Source organism: Tympanuchus pallidicinctus, unplaced genomic scaffold, assembly GCF_026119805.1.
Source record: "Tympanuchus pallidicinctus isolate F22 unplaced genomic scaffold, pur_lepc_1.0 scaffold6, whole genome shotgun sequence".
Lineage (NCBI taxonomy): Eukaryota > Metazoa > Chordata > Aves > Galliformes > Phasianidae > Tympanuchus > Tympanuchus pallidicinctus.
Window position 1 is genome coordinate 11,483,614 of NW_026294780.1, and position 27,108 is coordinate 11,510,721.

General features: G+C 36.6%; 1 long non-coding RNA gene across 4 annotated transcripts in view; it reads left to right on the top strand.

Annotated features, from left to right (window-relative positions):
* LOC128092184 (uncharacterized) overlaps positions 1 to 27,108 on the top strand; it is a 157,567-nt gene that overhangs the window by 26,758 nt on the left and 103,701 nt on the right. For 2 of the 4 annotated variants that reach the window (XR_008211667.1, XR_008211668.1), the window contains exons 3-4: positions 23,933 to 24,019; positions 25,455 to 25,600. This is a non-coding gene — a long non-coding RNA (uncharacterized LOC128092184). The remainder of the gene's footprint in view (positions 1 to 23,932; positions 24,020 to 25,454; positions 25,601 to 27,108) is intronic. The other 2 variants (XR_008211669.1, XR_008211670.1) reach the window with 1 other exon arrangement.

Genomic DNA, 27,108 nt, shown 5'->3' on the forward strand with positions numbered 1-27,108 from the left:
GTATCACTTTTTGTAAGTTTTGTTCCTAATGTATTAGGGCTGATGAATAAGGCATGGGACATTCAACGATATCCCAGCTGGGGGACTATGCAGCTGGACAAAATTATCTCTATTAGTTGTATTTTTTTTTTAAATTATGATATAATATATCTTATGATAAACCTTCTTGTTATATTTGAATGTAGAGACACTATGGGACATAAATAGAGACAAAATAGGACAAAATAATTCCATGGAAATAATGACATTTTAATTTTGAACAACTGTGCTTTTAGCCAGAATGTTTGTGAGATGCCTTGTGATTACTGCAAAGTGGAAATAGAAAGTGAATTCTGAATTCTGAAAAACAATGATTTACAACAGAAAACCTGACTCTGACTTACTTTCACTCAGAAAAAAAAAAAACAAAAACACCACAATATGCAACGTCTTCTGCTCTGACTAACCAACGTAGCAATATTGAATGCCAAATTTTGAATATCAAGCTCCTGCAGTGAACTGCTGATAAATGATACACTTTCATTCAGGGAATAATTCTGAATAATAAATCTAAGAAAATCATAAACCGCTCTTGTACAATTCACAAATAGAAAATGAAGGTGAGATTTGTCTAACAAATTATTCAGAGTGAATTATGCATCTGGCAGCTATCTTGAGTACCTGATCCGTATTTTCTAAAATTCGTATGGGATGTCTCCTCTGAAGATTTTGCAATATAATTACCTAGATCAGTCATTTCCCAGATGGATCCTCTACAGCAGTATCAGTGTGCTCACGTATTCCTAGTTAAGACTGCTTATACACTCTCCCCTTATGCCTCTTCCATGTTACCTTTCTAAGAAGATCTGTCACCTGTTCTGGGTAAAACTGTGGCTTTTGTTTCCTTCAGCAACCTAAAATAATTAAGAGCTAAATCTCCTACCTTCAAATACTTTTTCATATGCTTAAATTTATGCACAAGTCATTTCATTGATTTCAATGGGCCAATTCATAGGAGTGCATGTAAGCGAAGTTGTCTGCAGGTTTTGGCTCTTAAGAGATTTACTTCGTAGTGTTATGTGCTTCTTACTTTATCAGTACATAGATCATTATCAGTCAGCAATGTCTGAAACACGCATTACCAACCGAAGGAACTATGAATTATCTATACTAAAAGGGACAGAATTTACTTGCATTTCTATCGTTATCTTCACTGGGATATTTGTGATTTACAAGGAAGTATATATCAGAAAAACAAACAAACAAACAAAAAACAGCATGTTTGGAATCTCCCTTTGATTTTGAAAGGTGCATTAAGCCATAGCCACAAAGAAAACTGGGCATTTAGTGGCAATTTCAAGAGGTACTTCGTAATAAACATGGTTCTGAGCATTAAGAAAAATTGTTGTTTTTTTTTACCATTTGTGGAAATAACTCTGACACTAGGACGAGTACAAATGTAGATGGCTGCAGCGCATTTCACTTCTGTAACTGGTGAATTAACTGTATTACAGACAGCACTGGAGTGCAGCATTCAGCTGGAGGAGCTGGTTTTTTGGAAGGTGGAGAGTGAGGGAATATCTAAATGGGTTAGCTGTTAAGAACAAGAAGCTTTTGATTTAAGAAATATTAAAAGTTGAGTTCCTGGATTTTATTCCTGACATACACCCAATTAATATATTTTCCAAAACCGAGATGGTATACTTGCAGGATTATTTAATATTAATGGAGGCATTAAAGGGATAATCTAGTACCTCTAAGATGCTTTTTTTTTTTTTTTTTTTTTTTTTTTTTTTGGTAGACTTGTTTCAGAAATACAGAAGCTGCTTCTGACCTAATTGATCAAAAATGATATTTTTCAAAAAACAGTGCAAAATATCTTCTTTTCAAGGCAAATCTGGGGAGAGAGAAAGGTAATATATGCTAGAGACTGTGTCAGGATTCAAGTTGGAAATAAAATACATTTTAATATTGCTCATGCTGCCATTCAGAACTTGTATTTCTTCATCTGAATGCATACAACTGATTAAAAATATGTTACAAGTTTCTTCTCCCTGATGTTTTTCCAAGTTTCTCGGAAAGTATATTCTTCAAAACTATCTTTTACTGCTCTTTAGCAAGTTTCACTTGTAAAAAAACTCTGAAAAAATAATCTTATTAATTAAATAATTTCAGTAATTAAAAATATAATTGTAATAAATTATGTATTTTATTCTATTTTCAGAGATTGTTCCAGGTATTTTATCCCAGATCTTTTTGAAAAGTTTAATTTTATTTCCATCTGTAAATCTGCATCTTCTATCTCAGAATGTTAAGTATATTCGTATGTTAATTACAAGACAAATTACAAAGGATTGGCTTTTTCAAAAGAAAAAATTATCACCTTTAACTCAATTATTTAATTTGCTGAATTTTTTTCAGTAAAGCAAAAAAAATCCACTGCACCCTCTAATAAGTTGACCTTTCCTCTGTGGTCTAAACCTCTCTTTCTCCTCTTCTTCTTTTTATTAACTGTGTGAACACCGTTTGCTGTGCAAGAGGAACACCTTACATCATGACATATAACCCAGGACTCATTTTAATATTCATGAGTTTGTCAGCTTTATTAAAGAAATTCAAGTAGCTAGTGAACACTGGATTGCATTCCTCTACCATATATCTTTTATCTGGCTGTTAAAGTTAAGCATTACTAATGCAGTTTTAATTTCTCCTTCTTTGGAATTCAACTCCTTGACGGACATGTAATACATGCTCTAGATCCACCAGCAAGCTTACCTGCATTAACAACCACAACTATTTATAGTTGCAACCAAGGTCCTAAAGATATGCAAGATCCCATTCCCAGCAGGTTAGCTTTGAAGTCACTGAAAGAAAGAATCAAAAAAATTGGAAAGTTCTCCCCTCAAGTCAAAATCAAGACAAAATCAAGTTGTCTGCTTTCCAACCTGTATTTTTTTCAAAGCTCTTTAGGAAAGACCGGACCTAGATTTCAAAAACTATAAGAAAAAAAAATGATCCCATTATTGGTACAGTTCTTTGTTTTTGTTTATGTTTTGATGCACAAATATTGAAAATTTCCAATTTTACCTCCATTCAAAGCAAGTGTTTAGGAATAAAATTAAAAAGAAAAAATAAAATTACTACATGAAAGGAAACAACATTCAAATGTTATTAACTAAATGAGGGAATGGATGTCAATGTTAATGTGTAGGTACATAAAAAGAACCTTATTTTGCAGATGTATGACAGGGCTCCCTGAAGAACACAAGTTTTTCTATATTAATTCCATGGTAGTTGAAAGCTACATAATCAAAAACACCTTTTAAGCTTGGCAGAAATATAACACTGGCTGTTTGAAATAAAAGGTCTGCATGGAAAGTTCAGTTTTGTTTTGTTATTTCTTTTTTATTCCCCTAGGGTCGTTGTGGTAGAGGAAATATTTTTATCTGGGCCTCAGGAAATGGTGGTCTGGCAAGTCACTGCAGTACTGTGGATGGTTACATGAGCAGTATTTACTCAGGGGCAAAGCATGCCATCATTTACTTCTGCCCCAAAACTCCTGAACTGCAGGAACAAATGAATGTCAATGGTTAGAAATATCAAGTGAGGAAAGACTGCGGACACCACTACCATGACACAATCCTTCTATCTGAACTCAGTTAGAAATGGACAAGTAAGATATTGCTGAGAATAAACAGAACTCTATCGAGTTGTATTTCAAATAGAAACTGAACAGGAGGTCATGACATACCTCTTTTTTTTTTTTTTTATTGGCTGCAATTCCAAAGGATATAACAAATTTCTTGATGGAGCACAAATTTGAGTCTTCATTAAATTTGGAGGTGAATATTTGTCATATCAACAATGCAGCAACCTGAACCCAGTAGAAATCTGGCAGGTTTACTGGAGGCAGTTTTACCAATTTTTCACTCTTCTCTTCAGGACTCTGTAAGTGTTTTTCACATGCCACTTCTAATATAAGGTACTCCATTTCCTGCTCCAGACCACAGAGTTGATGCATGTAAATCTGTAGACCTATCTGGGTTCTTTTGCTGTAGTTTTGCGCATTCCAAACATTTTACAAACTGGTTACCTTTTTCTTGGCTTCTACAGAAACTGTACAGGAATGAAAATGCCATCAAGTTTAGAGTGCACAGTTTCTTAATTCCTAAAGGATCTTGCATACATAAAATTAATTTTGTGTATCACGTAGAAGCACTCTCTATGTCATAGCTAATCATTCACATACACTTAGTGAAGTATCTTCCCTTGCTTTCCCTCTACCCTTACTGGTAGAGTTCTTCTGGGACACTACCACTGTAGACTATTATATTTTAGCTTTTCTTTAAATACGTATTTAGTTTCTGCGATACTTTCGATTGTGTTACATCCCTTTACATCTCAATTTCTTTGTTATTCATTCTTCTCCCAGAAACATGTAGCTTCCAAGACTGATCCATATTTCCTTATATTCCACTTACACGCTTTATAAAATAAGACAAAACACACTCTGTTTCCTTTTTATGCTTTGTTAGTGGTGATTTCTATTTTTAATTCTAGATGTAGCACTGTCATAATTTTCTACTGACTTTGCTAGATATCATCTCTCATCTCTTAGCTAAGTGCTACATATTTGGAAATTTTAAGAGAATCTCAAAGGAAAATTGTAGTGTTTTTCTTTTTAATACAACTGTAAGAATACAGCTGACTCGAGGCTTAATTTTTACAACTGGCCAATACATTAAATCATTCCTTCTGTACAGAATCACTTAAAATACATAGTGCATTGAGAAAAGATTATGAAATAGAGTATATTCCGGTCTACTTCTTGATTTTGCCAAACCATGATATTCCCACTAAAAACAAACCTACTATTTGGCAACTTGCCTAGTCCTCACCACGTGATGTCTAGCTGGTATTATGGGCAGCTGAGCTTTCGCCGTAGTTATGATGGATTATCAGCAACTTAGGTATCAGCAGTGGTATACCAGCAAGAGTCTGAAAATCAGATATCTTCTAAAATTTACTTTGACTTAGACCTCATTTTCCCCCCTTCAAACATTTCAGACAAAACAACTTGATAGTATCCAACAATGAATCTTGTTTTGTATACATAGAAAACAATTCTGTTTGTCTTTCCTTTGAAATGCTGTATGTTCTCTGTGCCTGAGAGCAAGGGCTTGAAATTGTAAAAGGATACATAGCGTTTATATAAATCCAAACCCACCCTGACTTGAACAAGTGAAAAGCTTTTGGGAAAGCATTTTCAACTTAGATTTCATGCAGTTACACAATCTTGTGCATGAAAAGGGTCTTCAAGAGGTCTGTAGTTCAACCATCTGCTCAAAGAAAGAACATTGAATTCAAAATTCAATTTACTCATGACTTTGTTCCATCAGGTATTTAAAACCTCAAAAGGTGAATTCCACAGCCTCTCTAGGCATCTTTCTCCAGTGCTAAATTTTATTCAAACCAAGAAAAAGTTTTCCCCATACCTTGTCAGAACCCCATTCCAGTTAAATGCATTATATTGTGTCCTCTTGAACTTAACTTTGCCTTTTCAACAGCTTAATCATCAGTGTTGGAAGTGGTCTATAAGGTCCCCCCACTACAGTCTCTTCAGATCGAATATACCCAGCTGCTGCAGACATTCATCATACAGAGGGTGCTCTTGGATGATATTGAAAATCTTTCACTGCATTTCATAGAATCATAGAATCATTTGAGTTGGAAGGGTCCCTTAGAGGTCATCTAGTCCCATCTAGATCCACCTTCAGCTGGATCAGGCTGTTCAGAGCCCTATTCAGCCCAACCTTGAATGTCTCAAGAGACAGGGCTTCCATCACCTCTCTGGGCAATCTGTTTCATGTTCTACCATCCTTATCATAAAAAGTAATTTCCTTGTGTCCAGTCTAAATCTCTCCTCTTTTAGTTTGAAAGCATTTCCTCTTGTCCTATAACAGCAGACTCTGCTAAAGAATCTAGCCCTTTCTTTCTTAAGCCTCCCTTCAGATACTGAAAAGCTGCTCTCAGGTCTCCCTTGAGCCTTCTCTCCTCTGGTCTGAACAGCCCCACCTCTGTCAGACTATCCTCTTAGGTTAAGTGTTCCATCCCTTGAATGATTTTTGTGGCCCTCCTCTGAACGTGTTGTAACAGGTTCATTCTGTCCTGTACTGAGGACTCCATACCTGGCCACAGTACTCCAGGTGAGGCCTCACCAGTGCAGAGTAGAAGGGCAGGAGCACCTGCTGGCCATGCTTCTTTTGGCACAGCCCAGAATACAGCTGGCTTTCTGTGAGGGCACATTGCTGACTCATGTCCAGCTTGCAATCCACCAGTACTCCCAAGTCCTTTCCAGCTGGGAGTTCTTTTGCTCCAGTTTATTTATGTATCACTTCCTTTGGGGTCCCAAAACTGAATACGTGTCAGTTCCAAAATCAGTCCTAAAACAATTTCTGGATGTGGCCAAGTAAAGGAGAATAACTGCTTCTCACTATACCATTAATTTAGTATTGACAGTATAGCCCAGGATGCCGCTAGCCTTCATGACTACCAATATTTTTCAGCAAAACAGTTCCTTTTAGGTCAGTCCCCAGCCTGTTCCATTACAAGGAGTTAGTCTATCTCCAAAATGAGCAATATGAAGAGAAGGGAAGTTTATTACCTTTTTTTTGTACTCAAGACATCTTGCCAATATGGTGAAGGAAAGCACAGTATTTTGTTGTAGAGAGAAAAAAAGAAGGACTGGAACTCAGAGGAAAAATGAAAAATTCTGCCTAGTAGCCTAATAAAATTCTTCGAGGAGAACAGATACTTAGGGTAATAGAAAACAGAGAAGAGGTCATTGAGACATCTTTATCTAAAGAGGCATTAGAAGACTGGAATATGATTTGATTGTGAAGATTGTATTGTTGAAGCTTGTTGTTTTGAGTACAGGAAACTAAACTCTAGGGAGGAACGGGAAGAAGACTGAGATCGAAAGAACAAGTAGATAGGACTTAATGAGAGCGTGGAGCAGATATATCATATGGAGGCAAAGAAGAACAAGCTTGGAAAGGAAAGTGAGGAGGGGATTTAGGAAGCAGGTAGGAAAACTTGCCCTTCTAAGAAGAAGAAAATGAATAAAAATAGGGATCTTCAGCAGCAAAGCACTAATCAGAAAAGTCTGTGAGTCTAAAGCCTGAGTAAAAAGTCTGAGATGAAGCAGTTATTCTGAACAGTGAATGCTATACTGACAAAGGATATCACCAAGATGAGCGGAAATGGATCTGGGTTAAGTGCCACCCAATGGGAAAGACATTGAACTGGGATGTCTGTGGCAGCTTGGAAGTTACAGAGCAGAGGCTACAAAACATCAAGGGAAAATGACAGGTGACTTCTGTAAAAATAAATAATATGTTTATATGTGTATTTATGCATTATATAGATTTAAAATGAGGAGATTATCCAATGTTTTAGTTTTCTTGGCTGTCATATTTCTTAGTTGCGTATAATATATATAAGTTCACAGTCTTTTTTTGTTTTTTTAATTACACTTTTATCTAACGCTATTGTAAGCAGATGACTTTAAATTCCTGACAAAACCAAGATTAGACTGTTTCTCTACCTTATTTTTATCAGCAAATAATGCATGACAAGCAGGGCTATCTGAAGAAAACTCAAAATCTCAGAGACTGTTTGGCCTTTGGTCTTTTCCTTAAAGCTGAGGATTTTCATATCAAGGAAACACTGATATTCTGGTTCCCTCCAGCTGGAATTATGAGTCAGAATCTCTGATTTCTTGAATAGAAATATTTGTATAGACCTTCATCAACAAAGCTTACTGTTTTATGCATGAGTAATGCAACCTCTGTAAGTTGGACATGATGTTATCTCTAGAAATGTTGTGCACAAACTTTTATCTTCAAAGATATTTCTGAACTTACCTTACGAATATCGTTAGCACTCAAATTTGATTTGATAACCTGCCAAGCAGATCAATTTGCTTGCATTATCCAGAGCTCTTTTCCATACTGGGAAATTTCTTTTGCTAGCTTTATATTGGTAAAATTACTATTAAGTTAGTTAGTACCATTCACCTCTCCATAACAAGATGGGACAAGAGAAAACAGAGGACTGGAAAAGGGAAGGGGTGTGATATCTGACCATAATCCTGTCAAAGTTTATGGGGGCTTTTTGCTCAACTTACAAAGTTACAAATAGTACTGAAATGTTTAAGAAAAGTTAGTTAATTAGCATACACCCATAATCCATCTTTCCTTGAAAACTACTTAACTGGGCTGGATGTTGAGAAGTTATTTATTCCACACTTCTTACTTTTTCAAGAATGTCATTTGTTTCCATAAAACGTTAATTTGCTAACATTCTGCTAAAACTCTTTGTTTTAGATGTCTTAAAAGTATGCTGCTTTGACACTGCACAGAAGGTATAACTCAGCTACTTCATGCTCCCAATCTCATCTGACTGGTGCTGGCTGCTGCTAGGCTCATGCCTTGTGATTTTTCATCACCATGAGGATCCCAAGAGGCATCACCAGAATCACCAACAGAAGAAACCTGGATCACTCATGGGATATATAGTCTGGGCTGATATTCTGCCTTATAGTAGAGATTGGAAGCCTGAAGCACTGACCTGTCATTCCCATGAGACCACATGTCAGTATTTCTGCAAAGAAATATTTTCTTTCTCAGCTGAAGTATTTTGGGGGTTGATTTTTTTTCATCAAAATGTCAACATTTGACACATATAATGTCAATTTTCCAGCACTTCTACAGTAAATTGCACCTGATATAAATGAATGTATATCTCCTCTATTTCTCCATAGTAGCTGTTTTTTCAATAAGAAATTATGGAAAAAAGTGAAGATGTGTCAGAATCTATAGGCTCTAATAGTGGGATTCATCTGGGCAAATACAAAAATCTATAAATGAGACATCTACATCTGAAGTTGTCACCCTGGACTCCTTTCATAGTCAATAGAGAGAAATACGCACTTTTAGGGTGTGATTCATGTCATCCTGAAGTGGATGGCTAAAATAGGTCAGCTGAATCATATTTTAAAAGCACCTATTTCTCTCATTGGCAGTAAAGGGAATCTACAGCAACAACTTCAGACAACAACAGCAAAAGTTAAATAAAATGACTTCTGCCCTAAGTGACCATAGAACTGTTGTGCATAAATGTGTCTTTTTGCAACATAATTTCATGTGTTTGTCTTATTTCTAAGTATGCAATTACTTTTTTCTTTCCCACTTCATTATTGACATGTTAATCCAGTCTTTTTACATACAGATTTTTGCTATCAATATAGTATTGTTCAATCTTTTTCTATTCAACCCATCAAAAAAGTTTACTGTAAGATCATGTTTTAAACCAATAGCTTTAGGCCCATCTCTGAGATAGACACATCATGTTCCCAAAACTGAGATTTCTCTGTATTGCCTGCTTTTCCTGTTAGTGTCACCAATAATCTGTGATCTTCTGAAATATATTTTGAAACACAACTCCCATAGCTGAATGATATCAGCTGATAGAAAGCAACATGTTGTTTCACCATGTGTACTACACAGCATCTTTTCACAAAGAATGTCATTTAGTATAACAAGAAATTTTCAACATTTTGTCTATCTATGAGTGCCCCAAGTCAGAAAACTATTTCCTGTCACCTTGATTTCACATATGAAGCAAGGATTTTTCATTAATTGCCAGTAGCTTGGGAGTAAACACTGTAAAGACATAGTCATATAAAAGACGATGTCAGTAGATGGTACAGTGAGCACAAGCTTCATGCATTTTGTGATTTCTCAGTTCTAAAAATAGGTGCCAGAAACAGTGATATCCTTTTTGATCTCTTGGAGAAATTAATTGTAAATGAAAATGTAGTCAATGGTTACAGATCTTTGCATCTAGTCCTTTAATTTTTCCAACATAATGAATTGCCTGAACAGAATCCCGAGGGAAAGCAAGCAGCAATAAACATGACTTTCCTCTGGGTGAACCCTGCAAAGGGACATCGAAGAGTGAGATGGGCTATGAATTTCACTTCAATACACCAGTAATCTGATCGAGCTAAATCTGGGTTGGAGGACTCAGATTAACTTCCAGAAACATAATGCAGGTTTTCAGATTTTCATAGTATAAAAAGCAAAAAGGTACTCTTAGATCATCTAATCTGCTTTCTTCTCGATCATAGGCACTTATCTTTCACATAGTTCTCTTTACATTGAGCCAAACTATTTCTCTACAGCTAAAGTATATCTTCCTGAGAGGCATCTAATCTTGATTTGAGGATCTCAGGAGATGGAAAATCCACCACTTCCCTCCATAATGTGTTCTGATAGCTAATAGCTATCAGCATTAAAAGTATGTGCCTTATTTCCAATTTGAATTCATCTGGCTTCAGGCTCCAGCCTCTGGTTCTTATTATGGCCTTCTCCACTAGATTACAGAGTCCTTTCATATTTATTATTTTTTGCCTGAGAAGGTATATATGCCATAAGTAAGTCACCTCTCAATCTTCTTCCTCATAAACAGAAAGATCCAACTCCTTAAATCTCTCACTAGAAAGCTTTTCTCCTCTTCTCAAAATGTTTCTGTATCTCCTTTCTACCATGTCAGATAACTCTGCTGAATCTTTCTAAAAACTTCAACCACAGGGTTAACTTAAGATTCCCGCACTGTTCTCACTCAGTTAAAACAGAAAGATCAACTGTCCTGCTTCCTTACTGACCATTCAATAATTGTGTTGTAGGTGATGTTTTGTTGTTGTTTTGCTTTATCATCCCATTCTGCGCTAGTGTTCAGTTGCTTCTCTTGTACAAATCCTACTTTTGTTTAAGTCATTACTTTCAGTTATTTGGTTTTGTCATTTTCATCCTTGCTTCCAGAAAGGTCATTTAGAATTGGTCGGTATTAAAACCCTGTTTATAATGGCTTTGTTTACTAAGCTACCTTTTCCATCCCTTCAATATTCTCTTTGTTGTCTATCACTGAGTTACCCATAAATGTTACAGGAAGCAATTTCATGCTAACTTCTAGACTGTTAATAAGAAACTTGCAGCCATTTCCTCTGGTACCTGTTCCTGTGAAATCAGAGGATAAACATCATATGTCAGCTTTGAATTGTCTGATGTGAGAATAACAGCAGGTAAAAGAGTCTGGTCATCTTATATAGCTTTCTTGCATGTCAGGATTTCTAGGAACCCTTAAACACTGGTTAACCAGTGCTGCCAACTTCAGGATATAAACCATTAGTTTTTGTTGTTTAATGGCATCTTTGATTACTAATGAAGGAGTTCTCTTCATTGCTTTTATGCAACACAAGTAGGACTGAACTTTTTTTTTTTTTTTTTTACCTTGGAATAGTTAATGCACCTTAAAACATTAGTTTCAGTGAATCTAAAATAATCAAAAATCTGGAATGAACTGGATGAGAAATGGTAAGACAAGCAGAATTTGAAGATTTAAATGTCATGCCAAGATCAGAAAAAGAGTTCTTCTTTCTTATTTATAGTAGTCACACATGAGATGGGAACGGAAGAGGAAGTCTTCTCTTTTTGAGTGGAAATAAAAAAAACATTTTGAGAAAATGGCTTAAGCTCCAAACTAAAGGAATCTAGACTGAACCCTCTTATTAAGTTACACTGCCTTGTCTAAGTACAACAGCTACTCTATGTTATGATGTTGGCCCATGATGTCAGAGGTAGATGTTAGTGGCATTGCAGTAGAGTTTGAACCTTCCTGCCAATACTACATCACATTTTATTGTACAACAAATGGCAGCAGAGGGGCACTCTGACAGAATGGTGTCACATGGAAGTGCAGATGAAGGAAGGGTGTGTTACTGAATTTCTCCATGCAGAAAAAATGGCACTCGTTGACATCCATGGATGCTTACTGAACATTTATGGAGATCAAACAGTGGGTGAGTACAGTGAGGCAGTGGGTGGTGCATTTCATCAGTGGTGACAACAACAGTGGGTCACCTCCACTGGTACAGATCTTTATGAGTTTGACTTGCAGCCTCTTGTATATTGATGGTGAAAATGCATAATTAGTGGTGGTGACTATGTTGAAAAATAGTGCTTTGTAGCTGAGAATTTGCTCTATCAAATAGTGTTATTGTGCTCTTGTACGTGTTGTAGTTTTCATGGAAGTAAATAGGAAACATTACTTTCAGTGCAACCTATGTACTTGGACACACCGGGCAACTAAGAGCAAATGCAAATGGACATCAAAAGATGTTTGTTTTTCCGTCCTGTGAAAATTTTGAAATGTTCTGTTTTGATTAACCCAACATTAAATACATCCCTTCGATTGCCAACACCCCCCTCCCCCCACCCCGTGAAATCAGTTATTCATACAGTACATGTACAAATATAAATTTACTTTTTTCAAATTCAAACCAGAAACTTTTATTCTGAAGTCTATTCTTTCAGTGCCATAGTGAGCAGCTTGACCACCTCAACTCTCTGAAAGTTCTGCCCTATATGTAGATCATATTGTCTGCATGAAAGTTAAACATGCTGGTTTTATAGCCTTGCTTATGATGTATTTTTGCCTGGTTTCTCTCACTGCTACTATTCATGTTTTGCATTTTATAAATTCTACTGGGATATACATAGCTCAGATCTGTATCATATTTGTCAACAGAAACTCATTATTGGTAATGTCATTTTGGATGATTCATCTACTCCTCAACTCCTCAAAGACAGCACCTGTCCTACATAGGAAAATGGAGCCCACTTTGCAGGCACAGATCCTTTGCATAACAGAATGAGGTCCCACTATTCCAAGGTTTCACAACAGCAAAATCCGCATCATCAAAAGTATTGTCCAGCCAATGTTTCAGCAACTGTATTTTCTGTCTTCTGCTCTTTCCTTTCAGTGTCAGAAGGCAATGTCCTGTTTTCTGTTATTTGATGTCATTCTGGAGAGCACCATATGGTTGTAAATCTTTACCAAATAAGTTCATAGCACTTCTCAGTCTTGATATGGTTAACTGGTGATCTCTTTAGCAAAAAAACACCCTGAAGTCCACAGCTGATTCAAGGCAGTACATAGCAGTGTTCCTAGCCTGCGTCTGTTCTGTTAATTACAAGGTCTGTAGGGTTTAATCCCTTCCCCACACTCCCATGGTACAGGTTGGTGAGGTCTACACTCCTTAGGACTGTTTCTTCTGGGGAGCAGATTTGTCTTTGAATCATTTCCAGACAGATTCTGCCAACAACTGAATAGTGTAAGCCTCCACTGTGTGGTTTTCAAGGCCACAAAACCCCATCCACACAGAACCAAACAATGAGCACACAGTTACTCATTGAGTCTAGCAGAAACATCCAAAAGTCTACTAATTATTTAAATATCTAGTCTCCTTTTTGACAGGTTGTTAGTCTAGGCAATTCAAAATTTGGACCCTAAATGCTTCTGCTGAAGCAACATCTTGTCATTTGTGTAAACATCATCGCTTAGCTCTCTTGTTCCAGTGGCAGGTGAAATCATTACACAGATAAAGATGGTAGGGTGCAATTTCAGGTTGTCCTTACAATGGAAGACCTCCAGCTGAGCCCCAGTAAGAGATGTACGAGTTTGGATTCTTGCCACAATCACTGAGACACACTGGCAGCATTGGAGCAAGCACTCACTGCCACGGTTGAATTTGTGGCCCATCAGAACTAAGGAGTCCATCACTACCGCTCTGCACTGTCACATGGAGATTTCCTTGATGTTCTGGGAGTCACTGAGGCCAGGTGGCGGAAGTCAGAGATTGTGAATAATTTCCATGCAGGGGAAAAAAAAAAAAGAGAGAAAGAGAGAAATGAGAACTAACATAGTTCAGTAGACCTTTCATCCCGGAAGGGCTGTGCATTCAGAGATTGACAGCCTTCTGTGAATCATGCAGTACTACAGCCGTAGCCAGAAAAGCAGATTAGATAATATTGACAATCAGTGCCTATTCAGATGCCCATTTGAGCTGAAAGAAACGCTACAGAGATCAAAGAATAATATTTAGGATACAAAATCTCACTTTATTATCATGTAATGTAATAGACATAAATGCGTATAGTTCTTAACTAAATAAAATGGTTATATACTACCTTACTTCTTATGACATTCATCACTGAAAGCTACTCAGTGCAGTCCAGTATTGTGTTAGGGAAATGAGAGGAGCACTTATTCTTTCACATTAGTTAACATGTCAAAAGCTTTTTATCTCAAAGATATTAAATGGTAAGAACAGTGTGTTTCAACTTCTAAATTGTCATACATCAAAGATTTTGGAGGACTTTTTTTTTAAATTGACAGTTGTCATTTAATATACAGCATGATCCAAAGCATATTATTTCTGAATGTTACTAGGGAGATTTCATTGGCTTTTGTGACATTTCCAGTCTTTGTTATAATTGGCTAATAGCTTTTTTAACCTACTGTCATTTTAGAAATAGTGTACCTGGTGGTCTGGGATACCACATCTTCTGCTTTCTCTTTTCTTTGTTGTCCAAAAATGTTACCTTAATGATAAAAAGTGACATTATTTTAAAAGATAAGAAACACCAAAATTATTTTCTATCTGACCTTTACAGCTACCAGAACAAGCAGCTTCTGTTAGCAAAATAGTTCAAGCTTTTTATTACAAAGGATATTTGGCAGTGTTCCATAAGAAAAAAAATACACGTAGTTCTTGTCAGGGGAAGTCATTAAGACCTCTCTCTTTATGCCAAGCTAACATTTTAACGAAAAATAAAATTCTAGGTATTTTTAGATGGAAGGGTAAGTGAACTGTGAGAGGCAGCAATATTTCACATGATGCTTTTGTGAAACTGCTAATGTAGTTTTATGTCTTTGATTGCACCACATTGAAGCAAATACAGTGGGTTTACCAAAGAGTTCAAGGAGATTTTGGTGACCTTCATTTCCCAGCTGCACATTTATGTATTTGGAGTTTTCTTCTTCACCCCAGCGTGTTGTGCTGTTAGAACAACACTCCTTCTTTATATGGAAGAAAAAGAAAACAGATAAAGTCACTGAAAGGCTTGAAGTGACTAAGTCACCATATTTATAATTTTAAAAATAATTATGGCTACTTCCCAGATGAGTTGTTTTTTCCAGATAAAAGTTTACAAACCAATTTTTCCTCCACTCCATACATCTGATAATCAATTTTACAGGTTGCCACGAAACTTTAGAGATGGAAGTGCTTGAGAATTCAAAGACATCCAGCACAGAGCCTTTCAACTGCTGTTGTTGTTCTGGTTCTTCAGCCCAAGAAATGATGATACATGTCTTGCTTAAGGTCACATGACAAAGATGTCACTGATTTTTATGAAAATTATATGAGTGAAATTACAATACAGACAAAATTTAGAACAAAGCCCCTTTTCTTGTTGAAGCGGTTTGCTGTTTTACTGTCTTGCTCAGCTGGTGGTACTCCATGTAGCCTACAAATGGACAGAATATATTTTAGGTTCATGAAAGAAAAAAATATTATTTAAAACCATAAGATTCCTTTAAGAAAATAATTGGAGGCAGTAACAGTCATTAACTCTGGAATACATAATTCTTCCCACAGTTCTTCATAAAAAGCAAACTCTGTTGCACGCCACATTATTAAACAATATCTGAGGTAAAAATCTTCCTCAAAGATGCACGGCCTAAAACCTGAAATATTATACTATGTGCAAATTGTCATAAAGGTCTGACTTTACTGACCATTTCTTTGTGTTTGCGGGATAAATTTCTGCATGGCATAATATTTCCACTTGCATTGGTTTCCTGGCATGAAAATGTTTATTGCACTCATTAGCTAAGAGGATGTCGGCACTGGTCCAATGAACACAGATCTGCCTTCTGATTTCAGCCATTAAATTGCAATGGGATTCATAGGCTTAACATTGTGGGTGTGAGAATAATAAAATGGAACTCCATCTTTAGCCCAGTTACCATGGATGCAGTTAAAGGTCATAGTGGCAGCTGCTAACTAGTTGCCTTTTTAGCTGTATTTCCCTCCTGCTATGTGTTTTTGTGTACCTTAGTGTCTGCAGGTCTGTCTTAGAGCAATTCCACTTCCTTAACTTGGCTTATAGATGTCTTCTTCAAAATGATGGGTGCATTCCCATAAATATGTTTGCTACAGGCATCCTTTTATTCAATTATTCATGTTTTAATGGGAAATGAATGTAAAAACCTTTAAAAAAATAGCAACTCAGCCTGGTCAGCATCCCAAATTATTTTCATTTTCTGCACTCTGCTTCGCATTCCTAACTGAGGGGAAAAAAGAAAATGTACATAGTGAATTCCCATCTCCATTTAAACTCATAATGGGTTAAGGCACCGAGGCATTCACAATGTGGAACATCAACCACTACTTCTCCATTCGGCCCCAAGTCCTAGGAGTTAATTCCCTGTACTGCCTGAAGTGTCAGAGTAATTACCGCTGATCAGCCCTATTTCTCAGCGCTCTGTCCTGCTTTGAGAGGCACCCTGTTTATTGATGCACCGCCACATCATCACAGTGCTTTCATTCAGACAAGCTGCTTAATCGAAAGGGTTTGGACAATGCCGGATTTTCAAAGAGAAGAAGTGGAGAAAAATTAAAAGTAGCCAAGCAAAATAAAGTGAATGGTAAAGAAACCTGAAAGCTCCACAAAATATTTCCTTATGTCAACACTTCATTTCAATAGATTTTTAAACTCCTGTTCAGTTCCAAAAGAAGGTACTGTGAGTCTTTTCCGTGGTGACTCAACAACATGATCACGTCCTTTTGAAGATTTTTAAGAGCACAGGGCTGAAAGCCCTCCTTGGCGAAAGTTTATTGTTTTTTGTTCCATTTATATACAGACTGTGACTGTGTCAACCTCTATGAGCCACAATACAAAGGAACTTTTTTGAAAAAAGTTTTTTCCTCTCTGTTTTAAAGATACACTTATATAACGTGCCATTTCACGAAAATAAATTAAGTACTATCTGAGCCAAATGCTTCAGTTCCACACAAGGGTGGCTTCTGGTTGTGTTTGGCAGGGTGCCACTTTATCCATTTTATTTCAAATACAATGTGAAACTTTTAATACAGTACATAAGTACAAATGCTATAAAGCCAACACTGCTACTAATTCATGCTTGTCCTCTCCTTTCACTTCTGTGAATTTTAGAGAGTGGCTGAAAGTTGCACTGAATTCATTTCAACCTGAATTCTATCAGGCTTTGTGAGGTTGTAAAGAGAGAGAAGAGAGATTTATCTGGACCAGCATTTTCTCTTTGTACTCAATGTTTGCCTCAATTGAGTTGCTCTTGGACAATGTTCTCATAAGTCTGTGGCTACCCAGCTGCCTGTAGTGAAACTTTCAGTTTAATATCTTTTGCCCGGAGAAGCAATTGCCGCATGGAAGAGACATAATGACAAACACAAGTGCAAACAAATCAGTTATTTAACAGTTTGCTAAGATTTTTTAACGACATCACTCCCTTTGTGGCTTTGCTTCATTAAAAAATAACAGTAAGTTTCATGAGTTGCTCAACAGTGTTATTGAAAATATCAGAAGAACACTGCAATGCCATCAGTGTCTTCAGTTTTACTGTTTCCTCCACCATACTTTTAATCAGAGAATTTCTTCTTGTGCCTTGTTTACTGTTGATATTTTCTGGCTGATTGGATAGGAATGACATTTTGACAATTTACTGTAGCAGTAAGCACTGTACAAACAAAAGGTGCTGATGAAAACTCGGAACCCATTATTATGTAAATTATGGCTGACTAACACAGATTCCATCTCCCAGTCACCATCATTGAGACCAGTTTTACTCAATGATAATAATTTTCATGATTGCAGTCTTCAGAGAGATCAGAAATATGCTTTAGCTGTTGCATTTATCTACTGCAGGTACTTGACCCTTAATTAAATTCTGAAACTTTTTTATATAATAAAGTAAAATACAGCTGACACTTCTATTCAAACAAAGAGCATCAAACATAGATCTTCCAAATAAGATAAAGGTGTTTCAGACTTACCTTTTTGTAATGCTAGTAAACACAAAGACTTCAACATCTTTTGAAAAAGATCTTAAAGTTTAAAATGAAAAAAAAAAAAAAAAAGCATACAGTTCAGCAATTTAAATGTTGCACTTCAGTTCTGCATTTGCTGAATCCTGGGCTTGCTCTGTAAAATAGTCTTGAACTTTATATTAAAATATGCAGGATTAGGAAAAAAAAAATCACGAATGAGCTTTGAGTATAAATAGGTGGTGTTTGTCTGCTCACATATATTATTGCCGTCATAAGTGCAGAAAGGAAAATAAAATAATAGGTTAGTTAATGTTCCCCACTAACTTTCATAACACTGCACTCTCCAAAATCTTGAAAATTGTGCTCCATGAAAGCATTCCTCATAGAAACAGATTAGAAGCAACTCAAGGGGCAGCACCACTGAGCTAGTGTTCTACTGCTAACGTATACACAAATGACGAAACATTCTGTAAACACATCAGCTAATTGGTTTAATGTACATACATATTCAAGAATATGTTCCAAAAACAAGATCACAGAGAAGTGGGTACACTGCAGATAAAAAGGGAGCAAGGCTTTTCATTTAATATTTTCATTTTTTAAGACACTTCTGCACCCTTTTAGTGGATGCTTAACTTCCCATTCTCTCGTTACTTTCCCTTCTTTCCCTCTCCACCTCCCATCAGTTTTCCTCTCTCCTCCCCACTTTCCCATCCGGTTTCTCTAAAGAGAAAATGGCTATTCCAGGTAAACTGTTAGAAATCAGGTTTAAAAAGAGGTAGACGTAGACTGCTTTAAAAATGGAGAATCAGTATTTCTTTAGACATAAGGCTTTGCTAAACTGTCAGTTCAGAGAGCCAATGAGGTAAGAAAAGTAATTACTTAAGTGGATTTCATGAAGAGTAGAAAGATGATTGTGCCACATTAAATAACAATTGTATCCTTAATGATGTGTTGGACTATAATACAAACATCCTTCTACCATTATATGCACTACAATATACCTTTCTAATTACTCTGGTGGTTTCCTGTTCCTTTATTAAGACGCTATGCTTTCAGAGACTATGTAAGCATTATTTGAATTTTTTTATAAAAAAGCTACAGGGAGTGCAGCTGCATGGTCATTGATAAATTGGTTATAAATTACTGACATATTGTCTATGAATATAATTATTATTTTATTCTTTTCTCTTTCCTTCGTGATTTTTTTTCTTAGAAAAGATCTTATGAAATTAAATAAAATTACTTTGCCAGGTTTCTTTGGTATTTCTAGGTATGTAATATAACAACAGATAATTAATATGGCAGATTCATAACAACATAGCAGGCTTAAGAGACAAAGTTAGAATAGAATAGATAATTTAGTATTGTTTCTTTTCAGTGATTTCTTGCTTATGACCTGTGAACCTTTTGAGACCCTTGGGCTTCCTGACAGTGGTCCCTGAAAGAGCTGTTTTATTATCTGGGACCATAAATACACTACAAGGGTATTCCTGTCCACTAAAAACATTTTCAGATTGTCTGCAAGCTCAGAAAGATTGAAAATCACTTCTGTACTTCAGTGCCCATATTCTATCCCTTGGAGATATAAATCCTATCAGTCAGTATGCTTTCTGTAATTTCTGGGGTAACTGTTGTGCAATCTCTGACCACTCTTTAGTTTCAACTTCCTTATGCTCTATCAGCATAGGGAGTTTACACTTGGACCCAGTCAAAGTTTGCACACATCAATAATCCCTTTGAATAATAATAATAATAATAATAATAATAATAATAATAATAATAATAATAATAAAATTATTATTAATATTTGAATAATAATAATAATGCAGAAAGAAATCTAGATAAGTGAAGAAAATAAAGCACGGGAAATATTTTTTTCTTCTTTCTTGTCTCTCAGTGTAGATGCACTCCTTTAACTCCTAACTCCTATTCATCTGCTACCTATCAGTACCACACTGTGCTAATACTGTGTCCACGGTACTTCTATGCACATGGCACAACAGTCAGAAATCAGGTACTTAAAGCCACATCTTAGGAATTTTATCAGTAAAACTGATAGAACATTGTCCAAATTACTTTTTGCTGCTGGGTGACCTGATGTTAGATTAGGCAAAAGAGAACAATATTTTTCTTTTGAAAACCAGATTTGATCCTTTCAGAATACGCCATTAATGTGATAAATATATATGACCAAACTCTTTGGTGTTTCTCAGTAATATTGTATACCTTTTGCAAAAAAACTAAGATATTACACAGCTAATTTCATATTTGACTGATCACACACTGCCAAGTTAAGAAGAAACACTGCCCATAATTTGAAATAAAATCCATTTATAAAATTCATATGTAATTAAAATAATTAATTTCCTACAGTCAACTTGGTAGCTATGTATTTTCTCTTCAGTTCAGAATTCTTGCTGGTACAGTAAGAGCTCTGTGCTAAGATTGCGTGTTAGGCAGAATTATGGGAATCTTTAAAAAACCTTTGCTGTGCTACTGTGTTGGCTAAACTGAAGATTAGTCAATGGTCTTTGGAAAGCAAGCAAAGTAGCTTCTGTTACTTCATTTGAACAATATATATTTAGCCATATATTTCTTCCTTCACATTCAGTCACAAGAAGCCCGAGTCAAAAAATCATTTCTGAGTAAAACTGCAGCTAATTTTTGAACAAGGATGAGCAAGTAGAAACTGGGAATAACTTTTCATTCTTACCTGGACTCATTCTCTTTTGAAGAGTTTCCTTTTCTCAGTACTTACCAAAATCAGGCAAGTACTTGCATTACACTTACCATGAGGTGACCAATCCTGTCTGTCCATTTTCAGGGAGAGGACATCTATAGATCTTTTGCTTTGTTCTGAAATACCAGAAGTTACCTGCCATGGAGATTAAATTAAAAAAAAAAAGATCTTCAAAATTAAAATAAAATAGTAAAAATGTATAGAATGTGGCATTTTCATCTGCGTTCTGAGGGAATAACATTGCTTGAGAAGGAATAAAAATGAGAAGCTCAGCAAAGAAGGTTACATGTAACGTCTGAGGACTTAGTGTGCTGCTGAAAGTGGTAAGTCAGTCTATCTTAAAGTCTGGGAAAAACTACTTTCTCCCAGACTAATAGCTCATATACACGAACCATAATTTACATCTGGAACACTGAGAACTTCGTTCAGTATGAAATGTCAACGACGTTTAGGCACCTAAGTGAAAATTTTCAGTCATAGAAACTTAGGTCAGAAACTGCATTTCTTTTCATTGCTCAGACTCTGCTGGGACATTGATTTTGAACAAGGACTCTAATATTCCTTCTTACCTGAAGATCTTGTACCTAGTAATGCTTCTGCCTAGGAAAAAAAATTGAATCTCCCAACTTTCTGCCATGTTGGGGAACAATCGTTGGTTTCCAGGTGCATTTCTAGTCCAGACCACTATCTGCAGGGAAATGGAGGCACATAGACATAAAATGACTTGCCTAAGACTGTAGGCAAGGTGCTGTGGAGGTAGGAAGAGGGCCAATATATGAAATCTGTATCTGAAACACAAATCCATTCTTCTCCTATTCCCTAAGAGGGAATACTATAAGAGTCTGTGACTCTGATTAGCTGCTAAGGTTTACGGCCAGAACTGAAAATGTTTTTGCAAAATTGACCCTGCAATACCCTTGGTGCTTAGGCACTGCACCACACCTATCATGGTATGTAGATCTGTTTCTCCAGACTGCATATAAGCATCCATCTGAAGACTGTTCACATGGTATCTCTTTGCTTACAAGCAAGCCAGTGGATTTTGCGTTGCTGTGCTTAGAGGCACACAGCATCAGGCTGTGTAAGCTACTCACAGGAAAGTGGTGCCAAGATGCAGTGGTGCCTCCTCCAGCAGGGCGTGAGCTTTAGAAGGTAACAGAAGTACAAAACTGGATTTGTAATGAGACATTTCACCTCTGTTTTTACTAGAGTATCAGGAAGCAGATTCTTCTGACGATGGGAAGAGTGTTGCCTGTTGCACGCAGTTGCCTGTTCCTCAGTGCTGGTCTTAAAGGTGCTGCAGAGATTTTGCATTCCACCTTGGAGTGAGCTGGACTTATGAACTGGAACTGAGATCAGAACTGGCAGCCAGGCCCATGCCAAATTGAAGTTTTATTTATTTGGTCATTTCATTGCAAGGTAGACACTGTGTCTGTGGTTTACATCTTTAAAAATCAAATAAACTATTTATATATGTTGAAGAACGGTAGGACACATAAGCCTTATTCACTAATATTTTTATGGTTTCTTTACACTTGACAAGTAAAGAATTTGTGAAAGTGTTTTTTGTACCCAAATCCCACTGATTTCTTGTTGGTTTGTGTGACGTGTGTGTGTATGTGTGTGTATGTGTGTGTATGTGTTTTCTTTTTAAAATTAAGAAAAGGTATGATCTAGATTAGGAACGTAGGCTCAGCTCTCACTTTCCCTAACATGGAGCATGGGCACTTCTGAAAGATTTTTTTATTTTTTTATTTTTTTAACTGAATACAGTTGATGAAAACTTAAGAAAATGCCATCAGCTATTACCTATTTAACACTTTCATGTTATTATATGAGGATACCTTGTATGAATTTCAGGTCAGAGTGGAAATATAAATTAGATACTGTTTTTTTTTTCCCTTCCATACCAATAATATTGTTTTGTTTACAACACCATGGAAAACCTTATGCAAATTTTCTTGCTACACCATATCCACTATACCTTAAAGAGAAAACAGGCTAATAAAAATTCTCAAAACAACTATTACTTGTAGAAAAGGAAACTGAAAGGTCTACAGTCTCTCAAAGTGTCATTGTTACTAGCTCAAGCTTCAGCTTCCTCTAGCCTAAGCTAGGGGAAGAAATCAGAAACATTCTTTCATAGTGACAAATTCCTGTGAGCTCCAAATGAAGACAGCAAAGCCACAGAAAGGCTATTGTCTGGGTTATATTTTGGTCCTGCAAATGGGGGGGCTCCTGGATGTTTTTGCTTCTCCTGCTGAAAGTTTGTCAGGTTGCTCCTTCACACACCTTCGTGGCTGCACCACCTGATGAAGGCATTGCAGATATGTGGAAGGTCATTAGTAGTTTCAGTATGCTTTACTGTCATCCTAAAGCACAATCTTGCCATGCACTTTGCACTATGAGGGCAGGAAACCAGTTTCTTTCGTAGTAATGACTTCCAGTTTACAGCCTTCATTTGTTATATTTCCTCAATAGCTGTTGTGTTGAGATTAACTGCATAAATGGTCTGCAGCTGGCTGTTATGAATTAAGGGAGTTTAATCAAAGTATTTCTAATGTACAGCATAATGATAATACATGGGGGAAGTACTATTTAAGAGATAATGATGGCTTCAGAAGATCACTGTTGTAATGTTTAGTGCATATGCCTTCAGCATTGAATTTGTTGTTGTTCTGAATATGCTTAATGGATCAGTGAAAAGCTGCCTAATGTGGGATTGTTTGATGGGGCTGACAGAGCTGGAATTAGCCCATTGCTGTTTACTGCATACAGCCATTAAGATTAATTGCTGCCAGATAATTTTGACTGTTTTTATCTTCGGGAAAAAGTGTCACTAATGGGTTTATAAATTGGTTCACTATTACTAATAGTAAGGCCAGTGTAACAGGAGAGGATGTCAGCAGCTAATTCTAAAGATAAAGGTAAAAAGTATGAAGTACTATATGACTTGCTAGTTTTAAGGGATAATGTTATCTAATAACAGACAGACTGATATATGATGCTCATTAATGCTATTTCCCGGGCTTTGGGTTGAACCTAATAGATGCTAATAAAGTCTTATTTGATGTACCATTAAAAAGCTCAATCTGTTTTCTGCATTAATGCGCAATGTTGTTTATCACATTTTCAGTGACTAAAACCCAAACCTTCAATCTGTTACATAACTAAACTGTATCAGGCTAGTTATACCTATTTTTGCCTTTGTTTAGAGACATGGAAAATCCTGTATGTACTGTATGCAGTTTGCGTCATTCAGCATCCGGTCAACAAGGACAATACTTCAGATTTTTCATAAGGTATCTTCTTTTGCATATTTCATCACTGGTAAATTCTGCAAAGCACTGCATCTAAGAAAGAAATTAATTGGTTTGTAAGTGTTAAAAAGTAGTGGTGTGATATGGGCAAAAGATAGTCCAAGGAGGACAAACCCACATCAGAGGTTAATAGTCTGGTACACCACATATACATGCATGTGTAGTGCCTCTAATTTGCTGTGTATTAAAATGAAAGTCCTTTGTGCACTGAGTCTCAAATATATCCCTTGTATCTAAGGGCATTGACAAGGGAGTGGGAAGAACATGCACTAAATAGATAGAAACACAGACAAGGAATGCTTAATGAAGAGGGAAAACCAATAACTCATGAGTAGTGAAGTTGTTCTTTTCTCAAGTAGAGATAGTGTAAATTATGAAGTTATTCCCTTCTTGAGTCAAAAGAGCATTTGTATTTTTCATTACCAATTTTTATACTGTGCTGAGAACATCTTCAATGCTTTTGAAGGGCTATGGATACTAAAACAGCCCTCATCTAAAAAAGGTGATCTCCAGCAACAGCAGGAAAAGCTTTACGCACTATTTTTCCCTTTCAGAATGCTAACACGTGAGGATATTTAAGTAGCAAAAAGGAAAAAATTCTTGGATGCTAGGATCTGTTCTGCTGGATTTGCTCTTTCCATTGTAGTATTCCAAGTGGCATTTTATTTATTTGCCATTAAGGTCAGGAAGCCTTATTCCCTTGCAGCGTTCTCACCTTTTGCTATGCTTATATCATCTGCCTACCCATTATATGTAGGGGAATGGTTGCAGTCTGAACATTGTTAGCTCTATTTACATCCGAGCATTGCACAGCGCTGCCTGGACACACCTATTAAGTCTTGGAGGTGTTTTATGTTTGGATTCTGATTTCCTTCTCTCAGATATGCCCCACCACTGGCTACATTATCCATATCCAATCAATCATTTTCCAATTAAGCCTTTGTCTGAACACAGATCTAGCACTGTTTTGACTTAAATCGATTTAGAATCAGTTTCATTAATTCAGTACAAACTCTACGTAGATACATTAATGTTGGCTTACAAGCAGCTTATTTTGGTTAACTTTTAACTCGATATAAGTTAAACCATGCTCTGTCAGGCTTATATTGATTTAAAAGAGCTGACACAACCAATATCACTGTTTTAGCTACATTGATTTTAAATCCTGTTCTTAGTTAAAGAAATGCAATTTGCACATAGTCCCAAATTTTGCTCCCCAAAAGTGTTGCCAGTGTTTCCAAGCACAGCCCTTTATAGATGCCCATTAGCCTCTCCTTTCTATTGTTCATGATTCTAAATAATGTCTTGAGGCAAGTCTTGATTAGGTTGTTAACCAAGCACTCTGTGGCAGGCAATTTGGGATGATAGTTAACGCAAAAATTATTCCAGAATAAGGTATGGTGTTGTTTAAATGCAGAGTGGCTGTACTGGAGCACTTCAGACTGGAGACATTTGTACAGAACAGGATATCCCTCCCCTGCTCAGAAGGGAATGGATCCCCTTTTAGATCTGCCAGCCCAGATGCCTTGATCACCTTACAGTATCTCAAAGGATGAAAGACAGGTTAGTTTACTTATTTCAATGATACCTTCTTCTCATTCTGAATTAAGAATGCTGGGTGTTGGGTTTTTTTTGAGTTTTAAGTAATCTGCATAAAAAGTAAATGGTCAGACAGAGAGAGAAGGCAAGAAGGAAAAGAGGGAGAGAGGAGATCTAAGGATGCTTTAGGCAGAATTGAAAAGCAAGCAAGTTAGGCAGAGTCCTCTCACAGTGTTATCTTATTTCGCTGAAGTCCTCTACCTTGCAGATGCACCTGTTTTGGGTCATGCCACACATGCAATGGCATGCTTCCTAATCTGCTATTTGATACAAAGCTGTTCTGATTATGGATTTGCAGAAACAGCATGTTCGTCCTGAACACTCTTTTCCAAGCCAAGCACAGATTTTAGACTGCTAAATCTAAAAGCAGCAGTCACTAAACTTACCGGACTGATTGTTTCTAACACAATATCTGCAAAACTATATCTTGCAGAACACAGGGCCTGATCTTCCATACAGTAAAGCCAATCTAATACAGACGGGCCTTTACTAAGTTTACATAGTAGCACCAGTGCCAAGGAATACAAGGAATACAAGGAATCTGTATTCTGCAGTACAGTGTAAATGCAACTTGCTCATTTTTTCCTGAAAAACTTAATATTATTTCTTTTTTTCTGTAAGGGAGGACTATCAAAATTTATATTCATTCTCAAAATGAGCACCTGAACTTTGTAAACTTCTGAGCTCACAGCTGCTTGTGGCAGTATGTGAATGGAGCTGTCTCAAGAGGAGAGTTTCCACCTTGCAGTCCTGGAGGAAAGCTCAGACTCAGCACAGTCCTAACCAGCCTTCCAAAGATCCTAGAGGAATGTATCAGCCTTATATATATAAAGTTACTCTAAACACTATTTTTTTCCTAACGTATATGTTCTAAAATGTATGAACTGTGGACAATGGGGTCTTTCCAAACTTTCACTTTCTCTTCACTTTCAGAATTCCACATAGTTGCCTGGGACAAAACCATCCCCAGTAATTTCTTGAGCAAGAAGCAGTATTATTGACAGGGCACAGCCATATCCACACAGATTTTGGGACACTTTTCCCTGGTCCTTTGCACAGTCCCATGTCAGTGACTCTTGCATAATTAAAATTATTAAGAACTGGACTGAACATCAGATCTGCATTGTGGTACCTATCAGGACCTGATGTACCTATGAGATGCCTTACTCAGGGGGATAGACTTTATCTGTAGCCAGTTTAAAGCAGAAACTTCACTAAGGTGCTTTTCAATTTCCATTGACTGGATATTAAGCCCTATGAGACTAAGTTCCTACCTTAGACACTTCATTTAAGTATCTAAATTTAGACACTGAAAAGAACCTTATAATTTTACTTCTTTCAGAAAGATTTTCGGTTTGATTGTTTTGTTTCAGGATGAAATTCATCCCTCTGTAACAGCCATGTTCAGGACAGAGAACTCTTCTATTTCTTTTTAAACTTTCATTCAGAGACCCCATTTCAAAGGAAAGCAA